Raw genomic sequence first — 23357 nt, 5'->3', positions numbered from 1 at the left:
AATTCTGAGGAAGGGTCCAGACCCGAAACGTCAGCTTCCTGCTCCTCTGATGCTGCTTGGCCTGCTGTGTTCATCCAGCTCTACACCTTGTTATCTGCACGCTATTGTTATTGTTATTGTTTCACAGTCTGAGCAGCGCTCCCTTGACCAATCTGAACTGAAGCCCAGCATTCCCCGCGGTGAATGTCCCCTATCCACAAACCGGAGAGCAGTGCGCAGGCGTATTCCCGGACTGTGTACGGAGCATGCGCGGATTTACCAATGGCGGTCGGTGGATGTTTTTTGCCTTCAGTACGAAAACGGTGAGAATGAGGCGCGGTGGAGGGAGCGATAGACCAGGCAGTTGGATGCAGAAGTTTCACGAACGTTTTGTGTGAACTTCAATTCCTGAATAAGAACATCCTGCTACCCCGTGTGCGCCGAACCGGACAAAGGCTCCAGGCTTCCTCCCAGTAACAGGCCCGAGGGAGTGGCCACCATCTTTATTGGGGGCACCCGAGACGAGGACGCGTGCGCAACTGCCACCACTCCCGGTTTGAGTGTTCCTCTCTCTTCTGTTGAGGTCGGTGCCTTATGTAGGTTCAGACCGTGTAACATGTTCCCTTACCTGAAAGATACTAGTTGGATTTTTATTGCAATCCAGTAGCTTTCCAGGGACCCGTGCTGGGACCTTTTTTATTTGTTATTGACATAACTGATCTGGATGTGAATGTACAAGGCATGATTAGCAATTTTGTGGATGATACAAAATTAGGATGTGTCATTGATAAGGAAGAAGGTTATCAAAAATTACAGAGGGATCTTGGATCAGATAGGGAAGTGGGCTGAGGATTTTCAAATACTATTCGTACATTTTTTTTTCCATCAGTGCCGGCTTTACAAATTACAAGGTTCATTTCAGCTCAGTTTCACAATCTGCCATTATATTTCTGTTGGTTCTCTCTGATTCCCTTCTGTTCTATTTTACTTAATTTTACAGGTAAGGAGAAGTGGTGAATTTACAGTCAGGAAACTGACAGAGTCGCTCAATTTAACATCACCAGAATAACGTTGGATTTTGAAAATGGAAAGAAAAAGCACAACTCACAGTGGGGAGAAACCATATAGGTGTTCTGCCTGTGGACGAGTCTTCCGCCAATTATTTGGTCTGTCGGAACATAAATGTAGGAACAACAAGGAGAAACCATGGAAGTGTGGGGACTGTGGGAAAGGATTCAGCTCCCCTTCAAATCTTGAAACACATCGACGCATTCACACTGGGGAGAGGCCATTCACCTGCTCTGATTGTGGGGAGGGATTCACTCAGTTATCCCACCTGCTGACACACCAACGAGTGCACACTGGAGAGAGGCCATTCACTTGTTCCGAGTGTGGAAAAGGATTCACTCAGTCATCCCATTTGCTAACACATCAGCGAGTTCACACTGGGGAGAGGCCATTCACTTGCTTTGTATGCGGGAAGGGATTCACTCAGTTATCCCTGCTGCAAAGACACCAGCGAGTTCACACTGGAGAGAGACCATTCAGCTGCTCTGAGTGTGGGAAAGGATTCATTCAGTTATCCCATCTGCTGAGACACCAGCGAGGCCACTCTGGCGAGAGGCCATTCACCTGCTCTGAATGTGGGAAGGGATTCACTGCGTCATCCACCCTGATGGTGCACCAGCGTGTTCATACTGAGGAGACTCCGTTCAAGTGCTCTCACTGTGGAACTGGCTTCAAGCACTCATCTAACCTCACTGTACACCAGAGAGTTCATACTGGGGAGCGGCCATACACCTGCTCCATGTGTGGGAAGGGATTTACTCGGTCATCCTACCTACTGACACACCAGCGTCTTCACACTGGAGAGAGACCATTCACTTGCTCCAAGTGTGGGAAGGGATTTCCTTGTTCATCCCACCTGCTTAGACACCAGCAAGTTCACAAGTAACCACATTCGTTGGACAGTGTATTTAATTCAGATACTATTATTTTTAATTTTGCATCATTATTAATATGTAGGAGCTATTGGGTAGGTAATCTGTACTTAAGTTTAAAGGGCACTAGGACTGAATGAGATATATCAAGGACGCAGAGGGAAGTGAAAATTGAAATTGTGCAGGCTATGGTCATAATTTTTCAGTCTTCCTCACATTCAAGTGTGGTGCCAGAGGACTGAAGAATTGTAAATGTTACGCCCTTGTTGTAAAAATAATTGTGCAAAGATAAACCTTGCAGCTACAGCCCAGTCAGGTTCATTTTGTTGGTTCAGAAACTTCTAGAAACAATAAGTTGGGATGTTATTAAAAGCAGTATGGACAATTACAGGATAATTCGGGAGAGTTATTGATTACTTAAGGCAAAAGTCTTAAGCTGTTGATATGGTATATAGACTTAAAGGGCATTTGATACATTGCCACACAACAGACTTGTGCACAAAGTCAGAGCTTGTGCAATAAAAGAGGCATCAGCAAAGAGTAGACAGAAGTAGCTGAGCGACAGGAAACAGATTAGTGCTTCTTGGATGTTTTAGAAGCTGGAGGAATGTTTGTCATAGAGTTCTTTAGGGGTCAGTGTGTGCAGTTCCTTTTCTGCATACATGTTGTCACAATTGGATTAGAAATCAACTTTAATGCATAAATAAATATTTAGTGATTGTTGGGCTGTTCAATGAGCTTTAAAAACAATATTGGCTGCTAAAATCACATGATAAGCCCTCACAATAACCTTCCAGAAATTTCTTCAGAACTTGAAGTCAAGTACCTCCTGATGGGATTGGAAGTTAAACTGTTATAAATTGTCACAGAGACAGCTTGTCTACAAAGGAAACCATCAACTCAAAAGAACGGCAACTCACTCCTCCGTAGTAAGAAGATTTTAATGGCTCCACTAAACTACGAGATGTGCCACAGATGCTTTTTTATTATTTGCAATGAAGGCCTTTGTCTCAAAGTGTTCCCCTCCCACCAGCAGCCATCCTTCTGAAGAGAAGAGACATGCTCACATGACTCCCAAGATGCGGAACTTTACTGCCTCCTACAATTTTGAAATTGCTGCCGATAAACATTATTTTAAACATCAGCGGTTGATATCAAGATCTCTAAGTCCAAGCAATAAAGGTGAAGCCTTTTGCACGTAAAAAGCAACCAGAGATCTGTGTTTGAGCTCCCTGCAAGTCAGAACCATGTAACCAACTCCTTTCACCAAAAAAGTGAAATAAAATTTACACTTCAGCAACGTTTGTCAGATGACATATGAAGGAATTTTAACGGGAAGAAACTGACTATGGTTCCTGAACTGCAGGCTAGCCAATTAACCACTCCCACAAAGGAATTGCAGACTGCTAACTCCAGCTTTACACTTTTAGACTCTATCATAAAAGCACAAACATTGATAAACTGCTGTTCCTCGTGTTTTCACACGTAGCTTGTTGCTAATTAACAAATGTTTTTATTCTTTTTGATTTGTATTTCTCATTGCATGTTTATGAATGTGCCTTTGTTGTAAATAATAAGCCCCGCTATACATCTAAGACTGTGTCAAATAAACCCTACATCTAGTTTAACTTTACAATAGTGTTGTTACAGCAGAGGAAGAGGGAAAATACATCACTTCTGCTTAAGAACAAGGTAAAGTAGTAAACTCACAATTTGCTTATAGACAAGCCGTTAAAAACATGGAGAGAGAGTTTCAAAATCTACAATTCATCCAAAACACTGGTTTGCGTCTTCCAAATCCACAACTTCTACAATCTAGAAGAACTAGGGCAACAGATACATGGGAACACCATAGAATAGAATAGTTATAGTGTGGGAGCAGGCCATTTGGCCTATGGAATCCACACTGACCCTCTAAAGAGTGACCACCCAGGCGCGCGCCCCCCCCCCCCCCAACACACACACACACACACACAACCTGTAACCCACGGCCAATCCATCTAACCTTGCACACCTTTGGACTGTAGGAGGAAACCCACGCAGACATGGGGAGAATGTGCAAACTTGACATAGACAGTCGGCTGAGGCTAGAATCAAACCCAGCTCCCTGGTGCTGTGAGGCAGCAGTGTCAATCACCGTACTGCCCCATCTGCAAGCTCCCATATGAGCCATCACTAGGTCTGTGTTGTCTGTGACTAACACTTCCAGGAGTCCATATATTTCAAAAGATGTTTACAGCTGTTCCATTGTTGTCCCCATGTTTGACGAATCAACTCTATGCATGTCCGAGCGCTTTGAACGGGTGTCCCATAATGACTAAGAATGTTGTGCTCATAAATGGGTGGCATAGTCAACATATACCCAAACCCAGGGTTTACCTGGCCATTCCCACAAATGGGGCACTAATTTGTCCTTGTTGGCACTCTGGGCACTGCGGCTCTGTCTGCATCCAATCCTGGCCACCAGGCATATCTCCAGTTTGGACACCTCTGGATGACCCTGGTGGAGTTCAGCCAGTATCTGGCAGTGACCTCTTACTCAGAATTACCACTCCCCACCCCCCGCCCCCATAATAAAATGTCGTCCTCTACGGTGATCTGGTCTTGCCAGGTCCAGAAAAGTTACAGTTATGGTTGTGATAGCCCTTTTGTTTCCCACAACACCACCTGCTGTTTTAGTTTTGCGAAGACCAGATCTCTCTGAGTCCACAGTTTGATATTATCAGCAGTGTCCAAGAAGTTTAAAATCAGAAAGGACTCTTCCAGCGGCAGCACCTCTGCTGACTTATGTACCAGCAGGAGGCAGCTCAAGGTATCCACATTTGCTACTTGACAGTGTTCCAACTTGTAATTGTACGCACTTAGAATGAGAACCCACTGTGCCTTCAACCTGAAGCTATGGGCGGCAATGCCTTGTGCCCTTTCAGTAGACCAAGCCGGGGTTTGCAGTCTATTACTCTGACAAATTTCCATCCGTAAAGATACTGGCAGAACTTCCTCACACCAAAGATGGCTGCCGAACCTTCTTTCTCCATCTGGGCATACTTGTGATCTGCATCAGCCAAAGTCTGGAAGGCATATGCTTATTGGGCATCCCTCTCCATTTGGCCACCTGTGAGCCAACCCCACCCTGATTCCATTCAGGGAAGCATCGTATGTCAGCACCAGATCTTGCTTGGGATCATAGTGTGCCAACACCTCGGACAATGATCCTACTTCTTCACTTCCCTAAAGGCTACGTCTTGGCTATGAGACCATTTCCAAGGCTGAACCTTTTTGAATTGCTGATGTAAGGGTGCCAGCATGGAGGTCAGGTCACATATGAACTTTCCACAATGATTCACCAGTCCAAGGGAAGACCTAAGCTCTGTTACAGACGTAGCAGCCAGGGCATCTTTGATCACCCTCACTTTATATTCCAACTGGTGTAACCCAGTCTTGATGACTCTGTAGCCCAAGTAACCTGGAACACACGTTTTTCCCTTCTAAGGCATACACCCGCCTTGGAGAAATTTCGAAGGATTATGTCCAAGTTCTCTATGTGTTCTTGGGGATAGTAAGGACTACTGATGCTGGAGTCAGAGATAACATAGTGTGAAGCTGGAGGAACACAGCAGACCGGGCAGCATCAGAGGAGCAGGAAAGCTGACATTTCGGGTCAGGACCCTTCTTCAGAAATGGGCTGAAGAAGAATTTCTGAAGAAGGGTCCCGACCTGAAACATCAGCTTTCCTGCTCTTCTGATGCTGCCTGGCCTGCTGTGTTCCTCCAGCTCCACACTATGTTATCTCTCTGTGCTCTTTACCGGTCTTTCCTATTATTAATATATCATCCAAATAAATGATGACCTGGGTAGACCTTGTAAAATGTTCTCCATTATCCGCTGAAAATGGCACAGGCCAATGATACCCCAAATGGCAGTCTCGTATATTGGTACAAACCCTGATGGGGATGCCTCATGTAACTGCAATAGCAGCTACACGTGATTCAAGTCCAGCTTCATGAAGGACAGTGTCCCACCCTCCTCCCCCCCCCTACATCCCCCAATGCCAGCTTTGCATATACTTCCTCTATGTGAGGGATTGAGTTTTTATCCAACTGCAAGAAATGTTTCACCAGTTGTTTAAAATCTCCACAAAGGTGAACCAAACGCATCAGACTTCACAATCGGCATGGCCAGTGCTGCCCAGCCCACAAACTATACTGGTTTGATGATTCCTTCGCCTTCCAGTCTCCTGATTTCTGCCTCTATTTTTGCACTGAAGGCAAATAGCACTGGGTGGGCCTTGCAGAATTGTAGAGTTGTTTCCTGGTCAACACACAAGGTGGTCTTGGCTCCTCTGATAGTCCCTACACTTTCCTGAAAATCTTCTGGACATTTAATTAGGGCTTCACTCAGGCAGTTATTATCTAATTGAAAAATGTTGAGCCAATCAAGGTGAACCTTTCTCAACCAATTTCGCCCCTCAGGCTTGGACCCAATAATTTTACTACATTCAGTGGTAACTGAACCAACTGCTTCTCAGATGAGACCAGAAGCAAAAAGTTGTACCCCTAATCTGTAGAACTTCCTCAGTATAGGCTCTTAGCCGAGCCGAGGTCTTGCGCAAACTTAAGGGTTGGGGTGTAAATCGAATTTTGTTAAAGACTGGTTCTGCGACCCCTGGCTCACCACACCAATATCCATTAGAACCAGATGACCATTTTGATTGGTTCTGATTTGGATGTTGCTAAGCAACTTAACTGTTTGAAACCAGATAAAGGTGGACTTTCCAGAGTGTGCAATCTCCTGGAGACCGGCCTATGAGTTCTCTTTACTCAATTAGGGCCTGGTGGGTCTCTTTTGCTATCTCAAGTCCACATAGGAGCAGTGACTACAGTGGCTTGCTGGCCCGGATCTTGTGTCAATTGTTTGGCCGAGACTTAGCTTTGTTTTGGGGTTTGGCTGTGGGCCGACCTAGAGTCCCTCTGATCAGGCTGTGTCCTGAATGAGGCTATGCAATTGTCTTCACTTGGGCGGTGTTCCTCCAGGCTCAGTCAGCCTGATAAGGGTGTCCACTTCCATTGGCATACCCTGCAACGCATATGCTCCATTTGCCACATTTTCTAATGACAAAGCCAGTTGTAATGCCTGTTTGAAGTCCTGTTAGGCTTCAGCTAGTAGGTGCTTTCGCATGGTTGCATCATTAATCCCATATACCAAACGGTCTCTCTCAGCATCTCATTTCAAAGCAAACCAAAGTCACATGCCTCTGCCAGTCATCTTAACCTTGTCAAAAATGCCAACACAGATTCCCCTGTTTCTTGAACTGCTGAGTAAAACTGAAAGCATCTCAGAATTAGACAAAGCTCAAGATCATAATATTCCTTAACCAAATCTGTCAACTCGTCAACGGTTTAGCATCTGGTGCCTCAGGAAAAGATAGGCTCCTAATAACCAAAAGGACTGTGGATCCACAAGCTGTCAGGAGAATTACGCATTGCTTTTCATCTGCCCCAATGGCACTTGCCTGGAAAAAATAATGCATTCTTTCTGCATACTAGGACCAGTCTTCAACAGCAGGATTGACCAAGTCAAGCTTCCCAAATAATGGCACAATGCCAGAAGCGCTTAGCCCAATCCAAAGAAAACTATTGCGAGCAAATTTCTTCAGGAGAATTTTTTTTCCTCTTTTCGCCAATGAAATAACTCCACGGAGGCCAGTACCCTGTCACCCTTAATTTACACGTGCATAGTACTTAACACTAATCCAGCTTCCTCAGAGCCAGCTCTCAGAATGGACAGAGCCTGTAACACTCCTGTTTATATCTGTCAGCTGGGGTTCCCTGATTGGTCCAGATTAACAGCCCCAGTCAGGAAACTCATATTCTATGAGGTCAGGCTGGCTGATCTTGTTACAATCACTACAGTCACAGCACTCCAACTGAGACTGAACTAATGTCTTAGACAAATTTAACACAATCTGAATATTTGATGATAAATCCACAGCATCAAGCTCCCCTCCCCCCTCCCTGAACACTGAACATTCCCTCAAGGACTCATCCAACCAATGTCTTCCACCCTGGATGGGCATTCAGCGTTGAAATAAAACAAAGAACAGCAGATGCCAGAGATCTGAGTCAGAAACTACTGGTAAAACAGGTGGATTGGCCATGGGAAATGTAGGGTTACAGGGATAGGCAAGCAGGGTGGGTCTGTGTACTTTGTTGTTTGGAGTGGTAGTGTGAACTCAATGGGCTGAATGGCCTGTTTCTAGAATCATAGAATCCCGACAGTGTGGAAACCAGCCATTCGGCCCATCGGATTCACACCACCCTTCTGAACAGCAACCTGTCTAGATCCACACTGCTTACCTATCCTTGTAACCCTACAATTTCCCATGGCTAACACACCTAACCTACATGTCCCTGAACACTATTGGCAATTTAGCATGGCCAATTCACCTAGACTGCACATCCGGGAGGAAACCGGAGTACCTGGCGGAAACCCATGCAGTCACGGGGAGAATGTGCAACCTCCACACAGGCAGTCGCCCGAAGGTGGAATCGAACCTGGGTCCTTGGCGCTGTGAGGCAGCAGTGCTAACCTCCGAGCGCTGTGGGGATTCTATGATCTCTCCCTCCACCTGCCCCAAACTCATCTTTAGCATAAACAATACTATTCTCTAGCTTCTATCAGTTCTGATGAAGAGTTACCAGACTTGAAATGTTAATTCTGCTTTCTCCCCGTGGGTGCTGCCAGACTTGCTGAGTTTCATCACCAATTTCTGTTGTTGTTTGTAACATTCAGCTTTGTCTGATTTTAGAGATTTGCCCTCTTTTCAGGCAGGGACAGACTTGCCAGCGGAGATTGGTTGTGAATAAATTTTGTTGACACAAAGTCAGGACAAGTTTATCCACTTTAAGCAAACCACAGAGACAAATGCGGGCAGTTGGTGACTTACAGTTTAACACAGTTTCTGAAGCTCCTATTGAGAAGTATATGAGAGTACATAGGAAGGACTTCTCACAGCTTTCACAGTCTAGATGTTTGGATTTCAACCTTTACCTCTCTCTGGGTCTTTATCTTCTGATTATGGTTCTACTCTGCTGCACAGCCTTTTCTCGAAAATGTCTCTTTTATCTTTATTTCTTTCCCATTAACCTCTCCCAGTTCATGAGATCATTGCTCACCTCATTTCTGTGCATTCATCAGTGCTCTGTGTTTATCTTATTGAGGCTGTAACATCCTGTTGTCATTTATTTTACTAATGACTCTGCAATCAATGAAACAAGGAGTTTCAACAGGTTTCATCAGCTTTCTAAAACTCAACATAGGATCTCAGGATCTCTGGAGCTTGGCTGAAACTCTTACTTCCTAAGTTTTCCACTCTACTATACAATTAAGCCAAATTTCTAATGAAGATTCTGATGAAGAGTCACTGGAACGGAAATGCTAACTCTGCTTTCTTCCCACAAATGCGGCCAGACCTGCTGTGTACTGGCAGCAATTTCTGTTTTGATTTCAGATCTCCAGGATCCAGAGTTCTTTGTTTTATTTCTAATGAAGTTAGATGTTAACTTTGCACAATAAATGTTAAATGTTCACACTTCTCTGATATAGCATGAAGCCAGTGAAAGGCTGATCTGGCCTCGCTATGTAAGGAATGTGAGAATGGGTAGCACAATGGCTCATTAGTTAAAACTGCTGCCTCTGCAGCACCAGGGAACCGGACCTGATTCCACCCTCGGGAGACCGTGCAAACTCCACACATTCTCCCCATGTCTGTGTGAGTTTCCTGTGGGTATTTCAATTTTCTCCCACAGTCCAAACATGTGTAGGTTAGGTGTATTAGCCATGGCAAACGCAGGGTTACAGGGATAGAGTAGGGGGTGGGTCTGGGTATAACCTCTTCAGAGGGTCGGCATGGACTTGATGGGCTGAATGGACTGCTTCCACACTGTAGGGATTCTATGATTTGAACAGAAGTGGTCCCAATCCTTACATTTTGTGTGTCGCTGTTTATAAAGATAATTGTTAGTATTTTGTTGAACCTTAATGTACACTTACTTGGTGAATGGCAATTTCTAGTCCAGATCCTGCCTATCTCTTATACCTGCTGCCTTCAGTTTCAAAAGAGGCTGAGGTAGGCTGTTCAGATGCTTTTGATCATCATCTTCTGGGTATCAGAGTGTCTGAGGGTAAAAGCTTTTTCACTTGTATCTGTACAGGGACAGGCTCATTTAGCAAGGGAGCAGGCAGTGTATTGTCACATGGTGGAACTGGGTTGGCTAGTGCCTAGGGTTGGAGGTAAACGTAAGAAGTGTGGGTTCTTTGAATGGAGTTTCCACTTCCCGTCTCTTTCATCCTTCTCCCAGACCAGCGTTACAACATTGCTCCAGCTCTGCTGCATACAAGTTTGATGGAGGTCAGTGGCACATTTAAGTTCATTGATGCAGTATCTATCATCCTCTTCAAGGCAGCTGACATCTCCTGCTTGGCCGTGTTGATAACTTGAATAGACGGTATTTGAAACTCTAATAAGGCAACCACTGTCTCTATGACTGACAGTGTCTGGAACCTCCTCCTGACCGACGGTTCTCTGAACTCCCTGCGCTGCTTCAAATTCCTATTCCTCACTCACACCACTCCAGCATTGGCAGCCGTTCTTTCAGTTGCCGAGGCCTAAACCCTCTCTCTTTAGGAAACTTGTTAAAACTGACCTCTTCGACCGAGCTTCTGATCATCTGTGAAGCAACTTGGGGGAGGCTTTACTACGTTAAAGTTTCCAATATAAACCTAAGTTGTTTTATTGGGATTTACATTGAGAGATATAACTCGAACGCATTAAACCCTCACACCATAATGTCATTATCAGACTGGAAACTAAAATCTGCCCATTCACTTTCAGTCAGGAACAGATCCCGAGTTTGAGCCCAATTTTTAATTTGGCATCCCGTTTCCAGCATTCCTCGTTGTTCTCGCTGACTCTAAACCCAGCTGTAAAGATATTCCACGTCTAGGAGCTGCGAACCATGGAGGAGAGCAATTGGAACACATTCCTTCCCCAATTCAGACTGAACCTTCTCTCTACAACTGATTAGCAGCAAAAGCAAAAGCACGGCGCCTGCTCCAGCTCTGAGGAAGGGTCACCGGACCCGAAACGTTAACACTTTTTTCCTTCACAGATGCTGCCAGACCTGCTGAGCTTTTCCTGCAACTTTGTTTCTGCTCCAGCTCCAGCTCACGGTGGTGGTGGGAGTGTACAGGTGATTGACAGCACCTCCGGACCAATAGCGAGAGGGTAGGCGGGGGCTAGTTCTCCAACCAATCGGAGTGGGGAAGGGCGGAACGAGCGTGTGTCACATGATCACGCGTTGCCCGTTTTCTGTGCGCAGGCGCACTGTTGCCTTGACTGAAGTTTGTCCGAGGCCCGAAAGGCGATCGAGACGGCAAAGGGGGCGTAACAGCGGAGAGGGTGAGTATAATGGAGCCAATGGATCCAGAAGTTTCATAAATTCTCTTTGCAGGCCTCCAGATCCGAATTAGAAACTCCGCGTCCCGCGTTTGCAGCAAACGGGAAAACAGCTGTAGGCCTCCCGCGGTGACCGACACCTAGTGTCGCCGCCATCTTTATTTGGGGCGACGTTGCACGAGATGCACGCGCGATTGCCATGTTTGTAGGGGGCAAGGCGCAGCAAGGCGCGTGTGCAGCCTTCTGCTGCCGGTGGAATTGAAAGGGGAGCATTTACAACAAATTGAAACCAAGGGAAATGCTTGTCTGTTCTGAATTTCTGTGCTGGACTGATAAGAGATTTTTTTTTTTTTTAAACAGGATAGTGATTGGGCAGGATCTGTAGACGTGAAATTCAACAGAAGCATCACATCGAGAGTCACTGATTCACCAGGTAAGAAATATCATTGGCCTATGACTTTCTGAGGTTTGGGTGTGACAGTAAAAGAGGTATTCACTAAAACAGAATCGTCTTATTATGAGATACTCTCAACCCTGGTTTGGTTTCATGAGGGTAATGCCATCTTTGTACACCCAGCTGCCACTTGGCAGTGACCTCACACTCCAGTACTGTTTCTGCGCCTGTACCCTAATTTCATCAGCTAGCGACAGTGTTGCTAATACATACAGCTATGTACAAAACTCCTCTGTTATTCACCCCTGCCTCTCCCACCTTTTCTATCCTCCCAGAGAAGCCAGAAATTTGTAGCAGTGCAGACGAGGTAGCAGGTTGCTTTCTCTAACAAAAAAAAACAGAAATCGCTAGAGAAACTCTGGGTCTGGCAGCACCTGTGGAACGAAAGCAGAGACAATGCCGGTGACCCTTCTTCAGAATTACAGTTCTCAAGTCTGGGACAGGATTCACTGTCTCATACACCCAGCTTTGCCCCCATTGGGGAAAGGCTATACACCTGCAAAGAATGTGGGAAAGGATTCTCACTTACAGACACACCAGCAAGTTCACAAGTAATGACAGTGATTTTTATTTTTCTGCTAATCAGATCCAGGGATGAACCTTGTTCATTGGAGTCTGTTTCTCTCCACAGATGTTGCTAGACGTGCTGCTAGGGTTTCTCCAGCAATTTCTGTTCTTGTTTCAGATTTTCAGCACCTACGGTTCTTTGTTTTATCTTACTCTCCTTTCCCTCATGGGTAGGAGTGAAACAGGTGGTGTTTTGTGACAAGCAGCTTTCACGGTCACATCTTTTTCCAAGCTGTAGCCCAACAAATGATCAGATTCATTCTACTCTGTTGCGCAATCTGACTTTACGTTTTTGTGAATGTTCTATCGTTCCATTTTGATGCCATTGTACAAGCAGACTTTGTTTTTCCAAATGTTCTCATATTCCTGACTTACACACTCTGCAGAGTATTCGGGTCACGAAGCTGAATCCAAATATCACATCAGGATCTGGTGGAAATGCCGTTTTGATGCAGCCTGAACAGCATTGGATTTTGAACATGGAAAATAAAAGCATCATTCACAGTGTGAAGAAACCACACACATGTTTGGAGTGTGGACAAGATTTCACCCGACCATGCGATCTGTCAAAACACAAGCGCAGTCACTTCGGGGAGAAACCATGGAAGTGTGGAGACTGTGGGAAGGGATTCATTTACCCGTCCCTGCTGGAAACCCACCAGCGCCACCACACAGGGGAGAGGCCATTCATTTGCACTGACTGTGAAAAGGGATTTGCTGATTTCTCTGCCCTACTGAAACACCAGCACACTCACACCGGCGAGAGGACATTCACCTGCTGTGTGTGTGGGAAGGGATTCACTCAGTCACCCACCACCGCTGACCCACCAGCAAGTTCACACTGGGGAGAAGTTGTTTACCTGCAGAGTATGTGGAAAGGGGTTCACTCAGTTACCCAATCTGCAGAGACACCAGCGAGTTCATACCACGGAGAAGCCATTCACCTGCCCCAAATGTGGGAAGGTATTTGCTGATTATTCCTCCGTACTCAGACACAAGCGAGTTCATAGAGGGGGGAAACGCCATTCCCCTGCTCCAAGTGCAGGATGCAATTCACTCGTTCGTTCACCCTCCTCAGACACTGGTAAGTTCATGAGGAACTACAGTGATTGAATTATGCTGTTAATCACATCCAGGACTGAACCATGTTCATTGGTTTGAGTCTGTGGGACTGGGACTTTAAAATCATCTAATTCAATGTATGGCAGTATACTTACAGGGGAGCGACTATTGCCCTGCACGGAACAACATCCCATTCACACAGGGGCGAGATTACTAGTTACTAGACAGATCTAACCAGACCAATTTCTACTACTTAGTCTACGCTCGATCATCAGTAAAGTGATAGCAGGTTGTCACCAACAGTGCCATAAATCAGTGCTTGCTCAGTGATAACCTGCTCCTTGACACTCAGCTTGGGTTCCGCAAGGACCACACAGCTCCTGACCTCACTACAGACTTGATACAAACTTGGACAAAAGCGCTGAATTCCAGAGGTGAGAGTGATTGCCCGAAATGTCAAGGGTGCATTTGACCGACTGTGGTATCCAGCAAACCTGGCGTCAATAGCAACTGGGGTAAATCCCACTGTTGAGTCATAGAGTTATACAGCATAGAAACGGACCATTTGGTCCAACTCATCCATGCCGACCAGATATCCTAAATTAATCTGGTCCCATTGGCCTCTAAACCCTTCAAATTCATGTACCCATCCAGATGCCTTTTAAATGGTGCAATTGTACCAGCCTCCACCACTTCCTCTGGCAGCTCATTCTGTGCACATACCACCCTCTGCGTGAAAAAGTTGCCCCTTAGGTCCCTTTTAAATCTTTCCCCTCTCACCTCAAACCAGTGCACCTCTAGTTTCAGACTCCCCTACCATGGGAAAGGAACCTTGACTATTCACCCTCATGGTTTTGTAAACCTCCATAAGGTCATCCCTCCGCCTCCAACGCTCCAGGGAAAATAGCCCCAGCCTATACAGCCGCTCCCTATAGCTTGAACCTTCTAACCCTGGCAATATCTTTGTAAGTCTTTTTTTTGCACTCTATGAAGTTGAACAAATCTTTCCTAAAGCAGGGAGACCAGAATTAAATGCAGTATTCCAAAAGTGGCCTAACCAATGTCTTGTACAGTCACAATATGACTTCCCAACTCCTATACTCAATGCACTGACCAATAAAGGCAAGCATAGCGAATGCCTTCCTCACTACCCTGTGTACCTGCCACTCCACTTTTGAGGAACTATGAACCTATATCCCAACGTCTGTTTGTTCGGCAATACTCCTCAGGACCCTACCGCTAAATGTGTACGTCCCGCCCCGATTTGCCTCGACAAAATGCAACACCTCACATTTTATCTAAGTTCCAGCTCCTTGGCCCACCTAATCAAGGTTCTGTTGTACTTTGAGATAACCTTCTTCACTGTCCACCACGCCACCGATTTTGGTGTCATCTGTAAACTTAGTGCAGGTGAGATGGGTTAGACATGGGCAAGGTATCGCTGAAGGTGCAAAGTCGCTGCCCCCCCCCCGACTTTGGTGCAAAGGCACACCAGCGCCTGACCCACCCTCCTCGAGTGGAACACTCAGAATGGCAGCAGCGACCCCAGTGGCTGCCCCTTGTTCCGGAAAAACTCAACAAGCTTTGTCTGGAGGGCGGTGACAAAGCCAAGGGGGGAGGAAGGGACCAAAGTGTCCAAGTAATGACATGGCAGCCACCAACTGGTTTATACGCCAGGCACTCGTGCCCTGGAGGGCAACCCTGACCCCTTACCCCTTCCTCCACACCGGGGCGGGGGTGGTCTGGGGGAGGGGGTCACTGTTTGGTCACACGCCTGCATTGAACACGTCCTCCGTCAGCAGCTGGAGGATCCTTTGCAGAGGACCTCCAGGGTCTTGGAGTGTACCAGGCTCGAGCAGAACATCGGGCCCACTGTGTGCCAGTGGTTCGCAAACCTGCTCCACTCCCCGGGTCACCCTCCGTATCTGGGAATGGATCAGCACAGTAAGGGTGGGGTGCCCGACATAAAGGTCCGGGAGGGAGCTCCTTTAAAGCCACCATCCAGGGTGTCCTCGGCCTCACTGTCCCCACCCGCAGCCGCCGGCCAGTACAGGTGCCACCTCGAGTCCTTCCTGCTCTTGTGGCGTGGGCAAAACCTCCGTGGCTACGCCCTACCTCAGCCTCCGAGGTACCTGGCCCAGTTGGGGTGGACTGTGGGCGGGCGGTGCGGGTTCATGTTCCCCTATTCTAGCAAGGAGGGAGAGGGGTTTCCGGCAGACGCTACTCACTCATCCCTGGGCAATAGTACCAGACTCCGACCCCAAGGCGTGGTGCCTTCTCCTGGAGGGTGGGGGAGCAAGGCCACTTCGACGGTCACGTCGGGGTGAATGTAACATTTACTGTTTTGTTAAATAATTAAAGGGCAAGGAGCACAGAGGATATGACCACCCCTGCGTAGGAAGATTTCTGAAGAAGGGGATCCCGACCTGAAACGTCAACTTTCCTGCTCCTCTGATGCTGCCTGACCCTTGATTCCCTGCGGTGCCTGACCCAGGCATCTGACCTGCAGTGACACCAGAGAGTTCATACTCCTGCTCTGTGTGTGTGGGAAGGCATTCACTACCTCATCTAGCCTGCTTCACAACAGCGAGTCTGCACTGGGGAGAGGCTGTTCGCTGAAAAGAATGTGGGAAGGGATTCATTTAGTCGTTCCAACTGATGGGACGCCAGCAAGTTCACAAGTAATTTGACTTTTTTTCTACCAGTCAGATCCAGTTAGTACCTGGTTAATTGGACTCTGTTTCTGTTGATGTAAACAAGTTCCGATCTGGCTTTAGTGTCTAATATTCAGGGTAAAAATCAAACCAATCAGCTTTGTGTTAGATAAGGTGTTTTGTCTTTTTAATATTGCTAACGCACACGTTTTTAAAGGATGCTCCCTCACCCCTGTCTCCTCCATCCTCACTTCCAATAACAGTGTGATGACTTCATGGAGCTTCTCTGTCACTAAGATTCAATCGATCTGATCAGCTGCCTCTGTTACTTTCCTCCCACCAACGCCACAAGATCAAAGAGCCTCTCAGCTTCTTTTTGTTCCAGAACCTAAAGCTACATCCTTCTCTAATTTCTATCCCATCTCCCCTCATGCCCTGTTGGAGCTAATCCTCCTTCCCAGTTGCCCCCTTCCCACTAAACTGCTCATCACCTGAATTCCCAGGTTGACAGCACTCTCCCCAAAAATTACACGATTCACACTTGGGGAGGAACTGTACAACTCATGTTTTGGACAAGGGTTAACCTGTAGAGACACAAGGACACTGGCACCGGTGGGAAACTGTGGGAAATGATTGCATTACCTGCCCAAGTTGGGAAGTCATCAACACAGTCACGCTGGGAAGAGACCGTTCACCTGCCCTGACTGTGGAAAAGAAGTCACTCAGTTATTCTGCCTGATGATACAGCAGCAAATTCACACTGGGAGAGGGTGTTTACCTGCTCCAGGTGCTGGGAGACATTCAGTCAGTTATACCCCTTTATTCCAAGATAGTGAGTTCACACCTGGGAACAGCCATTCACCTGCCCTCATGTGTGGGAAGAGATACACCCAGTAATTCATCCTGCTGACACACCAGTGTGTTCACAAATGGCCACAGGGACTGGATTCTGCTGATATTGTTCTTAATCCGATCCAAGAAGGAACCACTTCATCTCAATCCTGCTCCCTGCATGCAGGGACGCTGTTCTGGAGTATCTCAGGCTGTGGGTATCCCTGAGGCTGTCTGCTTCTTATTAAAGTAAAGATTTGTGTTGCCATATCTACTGTAACACTCCTTTATTAACCTACTATAACAGATGTAATCAAAAACAGCTTTTGAAAGAAGGACCTACCTCTTTACATGCTCATTCTAGACTGATGTCTTCCTGTTGTAAGTCTCATTATAATTAAAATCAACCTGATTATACAACATGAATCATGTTCATTCTTACATGGGATTTGTTTCTGTTGTTGTTAATAACCCCTGTAACTGGATCAAGAGCTTAATATTCTGCATCAAGAGCTGATTGTCTTACCAAAGATGCAGTGTCCCTTTGAGAACTGCTGTCAGTGACCTTTCCCTTTGATTTCAGGAGCTCTCATCACAATTTAGGATGATGCCATGAATTTTTACTTAAATTCTAAATTGATCTTTGGTATGATCTTGACAGTTCAATGTTTAAAAGAATCCACTGATCAGCTTCTCCAGTGAGGACATGCAGATTAGTTCTTGCTGACAGTTCTTACTGATTGCACATTCCAGTGGCTCCTTCATTATCCCAGAAAGAAAGGGAATGGGAATTGGGGAGAATTGAGTCTCCAAATGTTACCTCACCATCTGATACAGAAATGCCCTCAGCACAGGAAGGAGACAGATCTGACCAAAGACTGTAAGAAATCATTGTCTGATAAATTTGTAAACTCTGAGCAAATATCTTGAAATATAATCAAAATAGCTCTTTCTCTCTCAAAGAAAGTTTCCACAGCTGTTTGATGGCTGACAGGCATAAAATAGGCAGTCACTCACACAGGCCCTGAAACAAGACACTTCTGTCTCCGTTACAAAACTACAAGAATTGTTATAGTGCAGAACAAGGATTGGATCTCATTACAATGGGCTGTCATGTGCAAGAACATCACTTCAGAATGGAACGACATTCCGAATTGATCCAGATTATCTTCAGCCCAATGCACTCTCTGGCTCCCACCAGTTAATCATACACAGGAGACGCCACCACCAACTACAGAGATCAGGTCTCTCTGCATTCTTGGTTTGTCCTCTGGGATTAATAAACCGTTCTTATCTGTTACAGGCCACATGATTTCCCTGTCTGTTTAGCTCTTGCTTTGAATTTTAACTCTTGTTCCTGAATTAACTACTTTAAGATTGTATATTATCTCAACCCCCTTTTTGTATACTCTGACAATCTAGCATCAAAAGTTTCACCAGCCACTGTGTGCAGTTATAAAATCATAAGAGTTGTACAGGATGGAAACAGACCCTTCGGTCCAACTCGTCCATGCCACCGGATATCTTAAATTAATTTGCCAGCATTGGGGCCAAATTCCTCTAAAGTCTTTCTATTCATGTACCCATCCAGATGCTTTTTATATATTGTAACTCTACCCACCTCCACCACTTCCTCTGGCAGCGCATTCCATACATGCACCATCTCCTGCATGAAAATATTGCCCCTTAGGTCACTTTTATATCTTTCACCTTAAACCTATGTCCTCTAGTTTTGTACTCCTCTACCCTGAGAAAAAGACCTTGGCTATTCACCCTATCCATGCCTCTCAAGATTTTATAAATCTCAATAAGGTCACACCTCAGCCTCTGACGCTCCAGGGAAAATAGCCCCAGCCTATTCAGCTTCTCTAATAGCTCAAATCCTCCAACCCCAGCAACATCTTGTAAATCTTCTCTGAACCCATTCAAGTTTAGCAACATTTTTCCTATAGCAGGGAAACCAGAACTGAATGCTGTATTCCAAACGTAGCCTAACCAATGTCCTGTACAGTGATAACATGACCTCCCACCTCCTATACTCAGTGCACTCACAAATAAAGGCAAGCATACCAAATGTCTTCTTCATTAACCTTCCTACCTGCAACTCTACTTTCAAGCATCTATGAACCTGCATTCCAAGATCTTGTTGTTTGGCAACACTCCCCATGACCCAATCACTGACTGTACAAGTCCTGCTGTGATTTGCCTAACCAAAATGCAACACCTCTTATTTATCTAAATTAAACTTCATCTGCCACTTCTCGGCCCATCTGATCGAGGTCCCATTGTACTTTCTCCTACCTTCTAGCCAATTTTTCTGCTCATATTTTATGAAAAAATCATACTGAGGCAGTGGAGAGGGAGCAGAAAAGATTTGTAATGATGATCCCAGAAATGTGTGGGATACAGATCAGGAAAAGGTTGACAGGCTGGATCACATTTCCCTGGCCAAGGGAGTGACCTAATAGAATTCTTTAACCTTATGACAGGTTTGATAGAGGGATACAGAGAGAAAGTTCCCTCCTGTAGGGAAGAGACCATCAATACAAGGTGCTCACCGAGAAAACTGGTAGGGAATTCAGAAAAAACTGTTTCACTGCAACAGTATGGGAAAGTGGAACTCACTGCCACAAGGAGTGGTTGAAATGAATAGTGCTGATCCATTTATAATGAGGCTAAGCAAATATACGAGGGAGAGGGGAGTATAAGAATACAAGGGTATTCTCCACCCCAGCTGGAAATTTATCCTCGGTGTAGCCACACTGTGGTAAGGGATTTGCCAAATTGTCTGGCTCCCAGAAACAGCAACACATTCAGAGTGAAGAGATACCTTAGGCATTGCAACAGAAAACAGTATTGTCGGAGAAGCTCAGCAGTTCTGGCAGCATTTGTGGAAAACAGAGATGACGTTTCAGGTTCAGTGACCCTTTGTCAGAACCGTAAGATTTGCTGTGTAAACGGAAAGAGATTCAAACAGTCATCCAGTCTCTAGTTACTGTCTGTAAGAATGATGTCGTCTCTGAGTTAATAAAGTAAGTCAGAGTTGTGATAAAGATTTCTAATATATTGGTGTAATTTGGGAATTTGCATTTGAAAGTAAAAGGAAATAGGTTTTGTTACAGTTGCAAAAGGGACTTATTTGTTTAAAGGTTGGAAAATCATTTTTTTAACAGTAAGTTCAAAATTATTTCCAAGAAAACATGAGGCCTATTTTAAATGACCAGCAAGCTACTTTGGTGCAATGTTTACTAAGTTTGCTTTTAATGACCTACAGGGAAACATATGATCAGGAGCCTCTTTCAAGTTGAGGTCAGAAGAAACAGCTAATCCAGCAAAAAGGAGGTTTGGTTTCTGGAAGCCTTCATGCTGGAAAGAAGCTTTTTTTTCTGTTGAAGAAGAAAAGCTGGAAAGACAGAGTTTCCCTTAAGATTCAATCAGGAAAGTCTGTAGGTTCACTTGTATTTTTGAGTTTTTGGAAGAGACTGAGAGAATTACATCTGGAGAGTGTACAGCAAATCTGAAAGGAACTGTCTGAAACTTCATCATTTAAGCAAGAAGTTAGAGAATTGTGATTGGAGTCACTTCACTGGAGTTGAGTATCTGTAAAGGATACTGTGGAAAAATTGTTGAATACTTTCTTTGCACTGTTTTAAGCTTCTTGCAGCTTTAAATAAAAATTAAATACAATTTGATGTTAGGTATTGGAAGTATTTTGGCTTATCCATGTGATTTATTTTTCAGTGACTGACCACATGGTAACTAAATTGCAACATTAAAACTTATGGTCTATCAAGCCAAATTTCACTCCAGGATCTGATTTGACAAATCTTAACATCAGCTGAAATTGTAGTGATGCTCTTCCTTTCTCTGCATGTGTGCAGGTAGAATTTGTGATGCTTTGAACCAACTTGTACTAGTTAGAATAGTGAGATAATGGGAGTTCGGAAAATCTGTTAATCACAGCGTGTACTCTCATGTAGTGGCACATGAAGTCACCTGTCATTGGACAAGAGCTGCATGATTGCACAATAAAATGTCATGGACTTTTGAAAATAATATCAAGAAATTAGTAAGAAAAGAGAACAACGAATATGACAGGAACTAACAAAAAACATTGAAAAAAGATTGTAAACATTTTTATAGGTTTGTAAATAGTATGACTGAGCTTCGAGCCCTTGGGTAGAGAATTCCACAGATTCACCACCCTCTCATTGAAGAAATTCCTGCACATCTCAGGTTTCTGAACTCCATGAAATAGGCCCATTTTACTCAATGTCTCAAGATCCTTATTAATAGACTCTAAACCTGGGCTCATGAGAGGCAGAGACAGATGTAACTATTATGCAGAAAAAAGGAAATGACAGAGACATTTAAAAAAAAACTATTCTAGCTGTCTTCACAGTGGGACATATAAAATGCATTCTGGAAATACTGGTGTAATGAATATCCAGTGAGAAGGAGGAACTTAAAAAAACAGTACTTGAAAAATTAATGGGATTAAGTGGTGACAAATCCCCTGGACTTGCCTACCTTCATCCTGGTGATACAAAATTTGGTGGGATAACGAGTGGAGATGAGGACTCCAAAAAGCTATAGAAGGAGGTAGACAGGTCGGGTGAATGAGTAAATACAAGGTAAATGGAATACAATGAGGTGAAGTACTAAGTTATTCACTTTGGTTATATAGATCAACAGCAGAATGTTCTGCATTGACTGGGACCTGGGTATCCTTGTACACAAATAATGGAAGATTAAGATGCAGCTTCCATCCCATTAATGCTCTGGCCTAACACAGGTTCTTGGCTCATTGTCTGCTAATGTTCATCCTGTGCTTTTTTCCTAGTAGTTTTCATCCATTAAGGTTGCTATTCCACTCTCAGAGCCAAGGAGGTGAATCCCAGTACTCCGCAGAATGAGAGGAAGAATTGAACTACACACTGATGATCAAGCCAACTGAGCGAACCAACCACTGGCAAGACAATTGGTAGCTTAATTTTTATTACAAAGTATTGGGGCAGCACAATGGTTAGCACTACTGCCTCAGTGCCGGGTTCAAGTCCTGCCTCAGGCAACCATCTGTGTGATGTTTGCACATTCTCCCTGTGCCTAGGTGGGTTTCCTCTGGGTGCTCCAGGTTCCTCCCACAATCCAAAGATGTGCAGGTTAGGTGGACTGACTATGCTAAATTGCCCATGGTGTCCAGTGATGTGCGGGTTAGGTGGATTAGCTATGGTAGATGCAGGGTAACAGGAATGGGGTGGATCACGCTTTACGGTTGTGGATTCAATGGGCTGAATGGCCTGCTTCCACACTGTAGGGATTCTACAAGATTGAAGATGGCTTCCTGTGATTATACAGTAGTGAGACCAAATCTGAGGTGCTGTATGAAAATTTACACTTCTCACCGAAGGAGGGGCTGACTTGGGAAGTACAGGATAGGTTCAAGGGATAGATTTCTGGGATAGGAGTCTTGAGTCATAAAGAGACATTGAGTAAAACAGGCCCATTTCATAAAGTTTAGAAGCCTGAGATGCGGAGGAATTTCTTTCTTCAGACGGCATTAAACCTTTGGAATGCTCCACGCAAGAGGGCTCAAAGCTCAATCATTAGGCATATACAAGACAGAACATGACAGATTTCTGGAGACCACAGACATCAATGGATATGAAGATAGTACAGGGAAGTGGTGATCAATTGAAAATAAGCTATAATCTTACTGAAAAGTGAAACCGACTCGATGGGGTGAATGACCTAGTCCTGTCCTACATGGGAACATGCATATCAGAATAAGCGGTTGACAATTAAAGACTAAGGTGAGGAGTGATTTCTTCAGGCTAAGGGTTGTCAACCTGTGGATTGTCTCTTCCACAGTTCTGTAGCTACTCAATGATTGATAGATTTAAGGCTGATGTCAATAGGTTTTTGGGTCCAAATAGAATGAAGGGACATGTGGAGGGTGCAGCTGAGCTGTAAGTTCGGCCATGATCGTAGTTAATGACAAAGCAGGCTCAAAGGACTTAATGGACAACGCTTGATCTTGCTTCTGATGGTCATGAAACATCATTCTGGATCTGTCAAACTGCCAAGAGAGCGAATTCAATCTTTCCTGAAAAATCACCAAGATCCCACACTCCAAAGTCATGCCGCAAATATTGATTATTGTTGAAAAATTACAGTGATAGGTGGGCAGACAGTTTTTTTTTGTGGAGAGATGTAAATATAATGACAGTTATTCAGCAGTTCAGCTCTAATAAGGATAATTAATTCATAAACCAAGAAACAAAGATACCACAGGCCAGTGAATGATTCACTGTAAGATGCCACGTATTCATCACAGTGTGGAGAACGGTTTGAGGTGATCAATTGGTGAGTTTTTAATGAGTAAGTGTTCCTTTAATATAGTATTATTATTTATT

At 44.8% G+C, this 23357-nt stretch overlaps 1 pseudogene; it reads left to right on the top strand.

Annotated features, from left to right (window-relative positions):
- Positions 1–20627, top strand: part of LOC109928196 — a 73276-nt pseudogene extending 52649 nt beyond the window's left edge.
- The last annotated feature ends 2730 nt before the right edge of the window (positions 20628–23357 follow it).

This window comes from Rhincodon typus, chromosome 42 (assembly GCF_021869965.1).
Source record: "Rhincodon typus isolate 14 chromosome 42, sRhiTyp1.1, whole genome shotgun sequence".
Classification (NCBI taxonomy): domain Eukaryota; kingdom Metazoa; phylum Chordata; class Chondrichthyes; order Orectolobiformes; family Rhincodontidae; genus Rhincodon; species Rhincodon typus.
This window is presented reverse-complemented; position numbering and strand designations above follow the sequence as displayed.